This window comes from Muscardinus avellanarius, assembly GCF_963383645.1.
Source record: "Muscardinus avellanarius genome assembly, chromosome: 18".
Taxonomy (NCBI): Eukaryota; Metazoa; Chordata; class Mammalia; order Rodentia; family Gliridae; genus Muscardinus; species Muscardinus avellanarius.
The window spans coordinates 4,445,080-4,457,307 of NC_137804.1; positions in this window are offsets into that span (position 1 = coordinate 4,445,080).

Genomic DNA, 12,228 nt, shown 5'->3' on the forward strand with positions numbered 1-12,228 from the left:
AGCTTTGGGAGAATATCTTTGAGCTTTCATTTTCTTTCTCAAGCGCAAATACTGAAGACCTCTTCCAAGTTCCCTGCCAGTTCCTGCCCCCTGAGGACCCTCACCATTAACACTCATCATGAGAAGACCCCCAACAGCACCATGAGGGGTCTGGCCTTTATTTAGGGCTCCACTGTGTGGAACCCAAGATGGTCTGCTTTTCCTTGTCAGCTCGAGTGGGGGATGGATGAGGAGAGGTGGGCGTGGGTCAGCCTCCATTTCGCCTCTCTCTGGCTCTGCTCCAGAGCCCATTCCAGCTTGCTCTGAGCCCAAATGGAGGTGATTTGCTCATTGGCTCTGAAAGTTGGGACTGAAGGATGATATAGCTGGTAGCAGGGAAGGTTTCCTGCCGTTTGACCCCAGCCTCCCCCAACACTTTTCTATTTAGGAGGCCAGCGGAGGGGAAAGAGGACAGGGTCTAGCCCATAAGGGTGCAAGGATCTTGGCTCTTCTGAGTTGGCTCATCCCGCGTAAGGCTCGGAGGCCCTCCCCGACCTGGTGAGGTCATGCCTTCCAGTTTGTTCTTCCGCTCGTTTTGTGCACGGGAACAATATGTGTACTTGGTACCCGTCCCATCTCAGGGCTCGGTCCTTGCTGTTCATTCTGTCTGTGTCTCTTCAGCCCTTAGTCTTACACAGGTGCCTTCAGCTCAAATATCATCTCAGAGATGCTTCCCTTAAAAACACAGCACCATGTCCAGAGTAACCCTGTTCCCTCGCGCTCAGGAGTGTTTGTCTTCAAGGTGCTTACCACCCTCTGAACTGACCTCCTTGTTTCCTCGCTGAATGCTCCATGCTCTTCCCCACCTAATGTAAACCCGGTGATCCCCAGTGCCTTTCCCGCCATACTCAGATCTGTGCACTAGGCAGAACTCAATAAATCTGTGTTGACTGCATGGATGTTTGCTTGTTGTTTTTTATAGGGATAATTTTTCAAACATATAGGCACTTTTGAGAAGTCAAAGGTACCTCTTGTATTTAGCAACAGAGAACTCAGAGGGCACTTTCTGTGTGGTGTAAGTGGAGGTAAGAAGGAGAACTGGTGAATGCAGACAGAATGCCTTCCACCTGGCTTGGCCGTGAAGGGAAGCAGCGGGCTGGGGCGATGGCCGGGGTGTTAACCCAGGAGACCTAGGGCATTTAAAATGCTGCAGGGAGCCGGGCGTGGCGGCTCACGCTTGTCATCCCAGCATTTGGGAGGCTGAGACAGGAGGATCATGGTTCAAGGACAGCCTCAGCTACTTAGGGAGGCCCTTTGCAACTGTTTTGAAATAAAGAATTAAAAAATAGGGCTGGGCGTGCAGCTTGGAGGTAGACTGCCCCTGGGTTCCACCTCCCAGTACTGCAAAATAAATAAATAAATAAGTAAATAATAATGGTAAATAAAATAAGTACATAAGTAAGTAAGTAAATAAATAAAATGCTGCAGGGGAGGAGGCGGCAGGGTGGAGGTATGAAGAAGGGGAGATGGCTGATGGAGTGAAGAGCTTAGGAGATGGGAAGGGGACGCGGGAGCACAGGTGAGGGGGTCGGGCATGAAGCAGGAGTCCCTCTTCACTGGAGAAGCGGGCAGGACAGTGAGGGTCTGGTGGGTGTTCAGGGCCGGTGGCAGGACATTGAGGTGGTTTCTGCCTGTGGCTTTAATTTTCTCTGTCAAATAGGAGATGTGGTGAGCTATCCACAGTGGTGGGGATGTTGGCGCAGTAGTTAGGTTTTATATTGACTAAAATATACTTTTATTTTGGCACTGGGGGTTGAGATCAGGGGCGTTCTACTCCAGAGTTATGTTCCCAGCCCACTAAGTTGCTGAGAGTCTGGCTAAACTGCCAAGGCTGGCCTCGAAACTGGGATCCTCCTGTCTCAAGTATTGGAATTATAGGCACGCACCACTATGCCTACGATCCAAAATTCCTATTGGACTTTTAAATACGTGAACTGTCCCAAGAGTCCATTCATCATCCGAGGCTGGAAGACGGGACACCCGTTGGTAGTCTCCAGGGAGATTGGCTGTTTTCTTCTTTAGAACCCAACAGCCATAAGGATTTTGTAGAGACAAAGGCACAGAACCCTAAGGAATTAAGGTCCAGAAAGAAGGTGTGCTCTTGTGGCAAGAGGGTCGAAGTCTCTAAGTTCCTTTAGCACCTTTGTCTGCCCACCGTTGGAAGTGTAAAATCACCAGGAAGGAACAGAGGGAAAGAGTCCCCCAGTCCCTGTTTGGCGAGGTGATGGCGGTGGAATTCTTTCTGTAGTGAGTTAAGGACCGATATGTCTGCTGAAGATGAGAGGTTACTTAGGTTGACATTAACCAAACCTGCCCTCAATGCAGAACAAGCTCCTCGGGCCATTACTTCGTTACTAATGAAGCCATACTAGGGTCAATATTAGAGGCAGATATTTTATGAGATATTGAAAATACTTTCTTGGTTCAGCCCATACACAGCCCAGGCTGACCTTCAGGTATGCCTTGTGATCCCGAGGAGGCTGAGACGAGAGGATTGCAGGTTTGAGGTTTAGCTAGCCCTTGGCAACTTAGTGAGACTCTGTTTCAAATTACAAAGATTAAAAAAAAAAAAATAGGGCTACGGATGTAGCCGAGAGGTAGAATTCCCTTGGGGTCAGTCTTCAGTAACACACACACACACACACACACACACACACACACACACACACACACACAGATAACATGGAGGTAGCCTGTTGTATCTATCATCAAGATGGGTTGGGTAGTCTATCATTCAGAGGCTGTGGGATTCAATGAGAGATTTTGGCAAGGTTTTGCCAATTAAGTCATGTTTGTAGGCAGATCAGAGGACCAATTTCCCCCCAAAGCCCCAGGTGTCTGTCTCCTCTCAGATGGAAGTCCATCTGCAACTAAACACACCTGGGCAGGCCTCTTCCCTACAAGAAGACAGGAAACGACCCTAGCGGGGAGCTGAGCATCTCGGCATTCAGGTGGAGTGTCCCAAAGGAGACAGCTGGCTTGCAAGGCCCCTTCCTAGTGGCGGTTGTCTAAAGGACTTCCTGGGTTTGGTTGTACTTCTCTGGTTCCTGAATCACATCCATCTTTGGGTTTGATACTTGTAACTTCTGTCTCGGGAAGGCAGCATCTCTTTTTCTTCTCTCCAGGAAGACATTCTGATGCATCAAAAAGAAAAAGTCTGGCGTCCCGGAGGTGTTTTTGTTCTCGTGGAGATCCAGCAGATGTTTGCATAACCAGTTTTTCCTTTCTCTCACTACCCATTTCTGGAATTCCTGCAGACCTTCTCTTTTCCCTGGGCCGTCAGCTTCTGGTCTTCCTTTTCTGGTGTATGAAGTTCCTGAGTCAGATCCTTTAGCAGGGCTTTAGTTTTCTGCTGATGAAGATCATTAAGGAGCTGAACAGCCAGCTGCAGATTTTGGCATTTCTTTTCAACTAGAATTTGGCTGCAAACAGTAAAAAAAAAAAAAAAAAAAAAAAAAAAAAAAAAAATTAGAAAAAATTAAAAAAAAAAAATCTTCTGCCCTGCTGGCATGTCATGCATTGGTTCACAGTATGGATGGCCTCTCTGTTCTCTTCAGCCCTTGCTAATGTGGATTTTGGTATCACTTGACTTCCCTGACTTTTTGTCTTCTACTATGGTAAGCTGTCCACTAGCTCTTCATTTTTAAAATGGTCTTGCCCATGTCCTTCCCAATAATTTCTTTTCCCTCTGACTCACGTATCCATAGCAAGCAGTTTCGGTTACATAAGACGCCTATTCAGAGTGTCAACTCCGTGATTGTCCTGAGACTTGAGATCTTACCTGACTTGCTCAGAGATTGCTGTAGGTGAGATGGGGACAGGAGGAGCTAGGGACAGAAAGAGAGCCCAGCCTTCGCCCCGGGCTCCGCTCAGTCAATCCATACGGCCACCCCACCCCGTCTTCTTCTCCCAGCTCCGTCTTCCTTCTGTCCCTTGCCCTCACTCATCATCCCAACACTTGTCTCTGGCCACAGTGTCTGTTTTTCTACAACTTAAATTCACAGAACACCTTGGTTTAAAGATTTCCAGCAGACCTACTCACAGCTTTTCTACAGTTTTATGACTCTGGACTTTAGACTCATGTCTTCTCTCTCCAGGTCTTGTTGCTTGTTGTGGAGTTTAACAGCCACAGCCCTGTTGTGCTCAAGCAGCAAGATAGGTTTCTGAGAGACGAAAGAAGACACCTGGAGATGGGAAATAAGATACTAGGTGTGAGAAATGCTTAGAGGGGAGATCCAGTGGCGATAGGCTGGACAGGTGATTTGCCGGAATGTCCAACAACAAGGGACTGGGCAGATGACCTATCAGGATGTCCAGCAGTGCTGGGCTGGACAGGTGCACCTCCATTCCGCCATGATTCCCTGTCCAGGGGCAGCCATCTGGATGAGCACTTCCTGTCCAGGTGCTCTGATCTGCACCCGTTACCGCAGGGAGGGGGTTACAGGCTGGTTACAGCAGCAGCGTTGACTGAGCCTTTGTCTCCTTGTGTGACCAGCAGCCCACAGAACTTGCTGTGCCCTGCTTCCCAGCACTCATGAGAAAGAGCCAGTGACCTTCAAGATAACGTGTACCTGGACATTTTGCTCTGGGCTCGTTATTTCCTTAACTTGGTTAGATTTTGGGGAAGGAAATGGGCATTTTAGAGACATGGTGTTTTACTGTTCTCCTAAGGATGACACACTGAGATTCTGCCCAAACCAGCATCACCCTGACTCCTGCAGTTCTTCACTACCTGCTGATGTACCAGGCAACTAACAGTGATCCCCCATAGGAGTGCTGACCCATCACCCCATCTCTCCAACCCACAGAGGTCTGGTGCCACCACCATCCCATCATGCCTTGCAGGTTACCTTAGGATGGTCCCAACACTACTGAATCCACCTCCTTAATTTTTACCTACACTTTTGCTTTGGTTTTTGTGGTACTGGGGGTTGAACCCACGGGTGTTCTACCTTTAAGATACACCCCCAACCCTATTTTATTTTGAAACAGGGTCTCACTAAGTTGCTGAGGCTGGCCTTGAACCTCTGATGCTCTTGTCTCAGCTTTTCAAGTACTGGGATTACAAGCATAGACCACCACACCTGGCTCACCTAGAGCTTTTTAAAAAATATTTAACATTGACACATAATAATTTTAGATATTTATAGGAAATAATGTGATAATTTGACATATATATATATATATCTATCAGTAATCAAATCGGAGTAATTGTTATTTCTAATTTTTTTTTTGGCAGTACTTGGGATGGAACCTAAGGGCATTATACCTCCTAGTTACATCCCAGCTCTAGTTTTTAGTCTTTTTAAAAAATTTTTGAGGCCGGGCGTGGTGGCGCACGCTTGTAATCCCCGCACTTGTGAGGCAGAGACAGGAGGATTGCGCAGGCACGCAGGTTTGAAGCCAGCCGCGCACGTTGGCTTAGAAGACCCTGTTTCCAAATAAAAATGTAAAAATAGGTCTGGGAGTGTAGCCCGGAGGTAGAAGGGCTTCCAGGAACCTCAGTACCACCAAAAAAAATTTTTTTTTTTTGAAACAGGGTCTCACTGAGTTGTGAAGGGCCTTGCTAAGTAGCTGAGGCTGTCTGCGAACTGTGATCCTCAGGTCTTTGCCTCCTGAAAGCTGGGATAACAAGTGTGCGCCACCATGCCCAGGTGGTATTTCTAATTTCTATCTTCTTATACACACACACACACACACACACACACACACACACACACACTGCATGTGTGTCTTTGGAACCTACCAATTCCTCTTTGCTAGTTCTTTATCAAATGTATAATAAGTTGTTGTAGACGGGCGTGGTGGCGCACCTTGTAATCCCCGCACTTGGGAGGCTGAGACAGGAGGGTCGCACAGGTTCGAAGCCAGCCTCAGCTACTTAGTGAGGCTCTCAGCAACTTAGTGAGACCCTGTTTCCAAATAAAGTATAAAATAGGGCTGGGAGTATAGACTGGAGGTAGAAAGCCCCTGGGTTCCACCCCCAGTACCACACACACACACACACACACACACACACACACACACAAATAATGTTTTAAACTAGAGTCGACATGCTCTGCTGAAGAACACTAGAGACCATTCCTATTGTCTTTCTTTTTTCTTTCTCTTTTTTTTGTGATACTGGGGATGGAACCCAGGGGCATTCTACCTCCAAGCTCCACCTCCAGCCCTATTTTATTTTTATTTGGGAACAGGGTTTAACTAGGATAATGCAAGTCTCACTGCTGTTGAGGCTGTCCTCAACCCTGCAATCTTCCTATCTCAGCCTCCCAAGCACTGGGATTACAGGTGTACACTACCATGCCTGGCTCGGATTTCATTCTTTTTTTATGATTGAATAGTATACCATTGCATATATGCCACATTTAAAAAAATTTCATTAATCTGTGATGGACACCCTTGTTGAGTCTATGTCTTGGTTTAAGTCTTTGAAAGTCCTTAGTCAGTACTTGAACCCAGATTTCATGTGACATCTTTTCTCTTCTGCTGGTCTGTTTCTTTTCAGTGAGCTCTTGGGATTCAAATGAGAGCATCTTGGAAGTTCAGAGAAAGAGATGGGGACATGTGGCATGAAATGTGTGTGTGTGTGTGTGTGTGTGTGTGTGTGTGTGTGTGTGTGTGAGAGAGAGAGAGAGAGAGAGAGAGAGAGAGAGAGAGAGAGAGAGAGAGATAATGGCCTCTTTCTGCTGCCTCAAGTGCTCTGAAAGAGGTAGATCCCCTCCCCTATGTTTCCTGTTTCCCCAGTAGGACATCACTGCCACAAGAAGAGGTTTGGCTGGCAATTTATTCCAAATCCTTCCCCTTTTCTGAAGTGTGAAACTCAAGTATCTATGAAAATGAAAAAAAAAATAGTGTACATATATCATCCACCAAAGCTCTGTGATGCTGTTTCTTAGGGCAGCTCTATTTTCTGAACACTTTAAACCTCTACTGGGATAGGGCTGATTTACAGCAATGCTATGGTGACTTCCTCATGTAGGGAATGCAGTAACCAACTTATTTAGCCCAGGATATTATGTATACAGAAAAAAACAGCAGACTTGTGTGTATGTTTTTTTCTTCCTAAATGGATGATTTATTTTGTCTCAAAATCTGAGTCCCCACGAGGCGTGGTGTCGCATGCTTGTAATGCCCACGCTTGGGAGGTGGAGACAGGAGGATCGCGCAGGTTCGAAGCCAGCCGTGCTGGCTTAAGAGACCCTGTTTCTTCTTTTTTTTTTTTAACAATTTTTTTTCTTGAACATAAATAGTATACATTTAAACTATATTTGGTGCCCTCTCCCCCTGCCCCTGTTTTCCCTTCCCCCCTCCCACCAATGGTTGTCCAGGTTAACCATGTCTTATTCATAATTTTACACATGTTCAGATGTAGACCCTCATTAATCAAGATCAGCCTTCCTCCTCTCCTATCTTTCCATTCAAACTTTGCTGGTATTTCCCCTCCATTATCTGGAGTCCCACTGGTATCCTTTGTGTTTCCTAGTTTGGGCATATTAGAGGAAACATGTACCTTCTCCTTCTGTGCTTGGCTGATCTCACTTAACATAATGTTCTCCAGAAGAGACCCTGTTTCTAAATAAAAAAAATATAAAATAGGTCTGGGAGTGTAGCCCGGAGGCAGAAGAGTTTCCAGGAACCCCAGTACCACACACAAAAAAACCCCACATCTGAGTCCCCATTTTACAGTCTTTCAGGGAACTAACTTTTGCTCTCTGCTTAGATTTTTTTAGGAGCCTATCTTTCATGGGACACTGGAGTACTAAGCACTTCTATACTTATATCTAAAAGACAAAAGTAAAGATTTAGAAGTGAAAATTCAAACTCTCAGGCAGAAGGCTTACAGTTTTGGACTCACAAGCTCATGCCCATATTTTGGAGGCTAGCTGAGCACACCTAAGTGTATCCTGCCAACCCCTCCTCTTAAGCTGAGCACACCTAAGTGTATCCTGCCAACCCCTCCTCTTAAAATGCCATCTCTTCCACTCATAAAGGCTCCATGCTAAGAATTACCAGGTGCATAGGGCCTGCCCTGGGTCGACCTGTGCCCACTGTAATTAGCTAATGGTCACATTGTGAATGGGTGTAGGCTTGCGTACAAACCAGAGGATAGGGTCTTCCACTACAAAAGAAAGGTTTTAGGATAACAGTTTTACATAAAATTCAAAAACTTCCTAGTAGAGGGGAGATGGAGAGAGGGGAGGAAGAAGAAAGTTCCAGTAGATATTCAGCAGTTAGAAAGTGCCTACAATAGGCAAAGCATGATTCTAGGTATATTAGCAAAGTCGTTCCAAAAATTTAGTTTATGTGGGTGCAGAGATAGTGTGTCAAGGTTGCAGAAGTGATTCAGAGGTTAGGAGATCCAGGATCTATCCCTGGATCTGTCACCAGCTGGTGACGTCATCCAAACAGCTCGTCCTGTGGTCTTTGATTGACGGGTCTATACAACAAAGCAGTTGGATTCAAGGGCCTTGAAGAAATTTTCCAATTCTGGAATTCTGTGACTTACACAGATCATGTTGGCTTTAGTTTGAACACAGATGTGCAACGTACAGTACTCAGACCCACATGGTCTCTGTACTTGCGGTGGGAGTGTACGCAAAGAAATTGAGTTGTTCTTTGTTCTGAACCGGAGAGCTGGTGGTAGGTGGGTCTATAAAAGTTCCTCTTCTGGTGGTAAATGCTCCCACCTGTTGATGTTTGCTGCTGCCTGTCTCTTATCTTTCACAGTGGTTGAACTACACACCTTCCCTGCCCTCTCACCCCTATGACTCTAGTAAAAATACGAGCTCTGATGAAATCCCGTTAAATTGCCTTCTTAGCTCTCATTTTCTGAGTCTCATTTGATTCCCCTTCCTTCTCCTCCTCCTCATTTTTATTCTTCATCTTCTTGTTCTTGTTTTTCCTTTTTCTCTCTTCCTCCTCCTCCTTCTTTTTGTTTTTCTAGTTCTTGTTGTTCTTCCTGTGTTTTTTTTTTTTTGTTGTTGTTGTTGTTCTTCATCTCCTCCTCCTCCTTTGTCATTTCAGGAAACACTCCCTCTCAAGACTCCCAGATACAAGGGACAGAAGCAGAGGTGTGTCTCTAAGGCATGGAGAGAGCAGGGTTGCGCTGTCTTGGGGATAACAGCGTCCAGAGCTCATTTGTCTATCCTTGTTTCTGACTCCCATTCTTTGGATTATTCATACGACCTGGGGCGTAAGGTTCTAGGGTTTGCCTAGCTTCAGATCAAAGCGCAATGTTTATTAATGTCTATTTTTATGTCTATGTTTAAGAAGATGGAGAAGCTAATTGGGAATGCACAGGTACTAACACTAGGAGAATAATTGGGAGTTGAGTAGCTGCTTATAAAATTCTGGTCTGACAGTGTTTTCCCTCCTTAGCACTTTGACGATCTCATCCCATCGCCTTCCTCTGTAATTGCCAATGAGAAATCTGCCGTCAATCTCCTTGTCCTTTCATTGTAAGTAAATTGTGTTTTCCCTTTGTTGTTTTTTAAGATTCTTTGATTTCTTTGTCTTTTGTGTTCTGAAGTTCTGTTATGGTGGCACTAAATATGGATTTATTTTTACTTATTTTGTTCAGGACTCAAGCTTCTTCAATCTGAAGATTTATGACTTTCTTCAGGGATGTACAAAAAAAAGCTAATGTTACACAACCACCAAAATGGCAAAAATAAAACATTATCAAGAGCTGGCAAGGATGTGAGGAAAATTCTCACGAGCTCCTTATGAAATTTTATAAAATAATACTTTTGGGAGGTGCAACCTGGGGGTCCTAGCAAGGCAGAATACTGTATAACCTATAATCAAATAATTATGATTTTAGGAATCCATCCTAGAGGAAACTCATACTTTTAGAGAAAAGATATACATAAATCTGTTCATTGAATCATCATTTGCAATTGAAAAGAGAAAGAGACTAGCCAAAATTTCCAGTGATAGGAGAACGAACAAATAAACAATTGTGGGATATACACAAAATCTTAAACAGCAATGAAAACTTACAAATCAGTTATATCAGACACAGAAATTTGGAAAAGAGAATGAGGAATATAAATAGCAAACAGTAGATGATAAATGCACTATCATGCCCTATCTATAAATTTTAACAAACCACAATACTAGATTGCATATTGCCCAATTAGCAGAAGTTATAAAGTCTCACATTTTTTTTCTAGAGTACAATAGAATAAAAGTGACAATAATATAAAATATTTAAAAGTTTATCGTCCTGGAAATAAAAAGGAAGATTAGAAATAATTCCCGATTTGAAGAAATAACAGAAACTAAAAGCTACGTAGAAATAGTTAACACTGTTAGCCAGACACACACCTGTCGGGAGAGAGGAGCGGGAGGTGGATGAAAAGCCTGGGGTGTTTCCAAGATTATGTCCTAGAAAACAAAACTATCTGTATTGAATCAATTTTGGATCTGGTCTTGTGATTGTAGTTTGTGATGCTTTCTGATATGGAGGATAAAAGAGAAAGAGTTGAAACGTGGCTCTCTCCATAGACCGTCCTCTAGTGATGGGTAGGAAGCACAGTAGAAGACAACAGAAAGTTGCAGAGCGAGGAGGAATGTAAATGCTCAGTGTTGGGGTAAAGGGATGCTCAGAGTGTGGAGGGAGAAGGGCATCCGGAGCAGTCTTGTGCTAGAATCAGGTGTGGCCAAGCTCAGGCAGTTACCCAAAAGGCCCCAGCTCTGCGTCCTCCAGAGAGCATAGCCAGACCTGGTCAAGAGCAAATGTGGCGGCCACATCAGAGGAAGTCTTGTGCAGGGCTGGGGTGAGAGGGAATGCCGGGGCTCAGGGAGGAAGAGTGGTGGACTTGGGTGAGATGTAGCTCAAAATGTCATGGCCCCAGAAAGGAGCAGGGCCAAGTTCTGTCCCAGGGCAGCTGGAGGATGAGGCTGGAAGGTCCTGGCTCCCCCACTTGGGTTACCAGCTTCTTTGAAAATACCAATGAAAAGGCAGAGAATTGCACTCCACAGAACCATCGGGTACAAATGTTCCTCTTGCCTAAACTCAGGTGCTAAATGAGCAGCAAAATGACAACCTTGACTATCAGTGATGATACATCCGAGGCTGTTAACCATCCCGGACACAAGAAGATTGGGCGGCAAGAGGATGGGGTGGGTACATGTGGCTGACCACTGGTAACCGAGATGCACTCCTGGTCCAGGCCCACCCAGACACAAATAGGAAACCTATCCTGTTAGCCTGTTTTGGTTTTGTCAGAGCTGGACCCTGTTCTCAGGGCTCTATCTGGGGTCTACCTCCTTGCCAACACAAAATTACTACCCAGTGATTGGGGAGGGGCGAGCATAGTGTGTATTAACTCATGCAAAAAGTTGGATATTCACCCAGTAATGTTAATAACCAAAAATTATTGAATTCTCTGTTTGTTGTGAAAATAAAGCCTTCTGGGGATGGAGCAAACCTATCTGGAAGTTACTTGAAACTGGCAGGCAACTAAATGTAATGTGGCTTAGATATAAAAACTGAGTTGTAACCCAATGATTATATATATATATATATAGTCTCTTAAGAGTCAATCCAGGGGGGACTACCCGGTACCTATTGAAGAAATTGTACAAAGCTCTAAAAGCTATTCTACGTCAGTCTCTTGAGTGGGAATTCAGAACCCAAACAGTCTGGCCTATGACTGGGAATTTGTGATGTGTTACTGATTTTATGTTCTGACATTTTGAATGGCTGTGGGGAAACTGAGGTGTGTCCTCAGAGATATCCTGGTAAATGTTTAACAGTGGGGTCTCCAGATCAAAAGCCCTGACTTACAGTGTCTGCTCGTTTCCATGCTGTACTTATTTCCATGGTGCTGATTGCAAGCTATGAACGTGATGCTCCTGAATGCAGAACTAGAAAGACTTGTCACAGGCTGGGGCCAGGGAGCCACTTTATATACTCACTGGGATCTTTGAGAGCAGAATTTCCTTTTGGAAAGCATGCTCCATAAATACACAAAGGCACTAGTGAAAGAAAAAATGTAAGGGAACTATAAAATAAATTCAAATCGGGGAACTCAAGTGGAGAAAAAGAGGTTGTCTTAAAACTCTGAGAAGTGGTATTCGTCTTTCTTCTACATTTTATTATTGTTATGTTTAAGCAATCTGGGTATTTATGGATGATATTGAGTGTTCTCAACTCTTGGTTTCCTTGGGGTTCCTGAG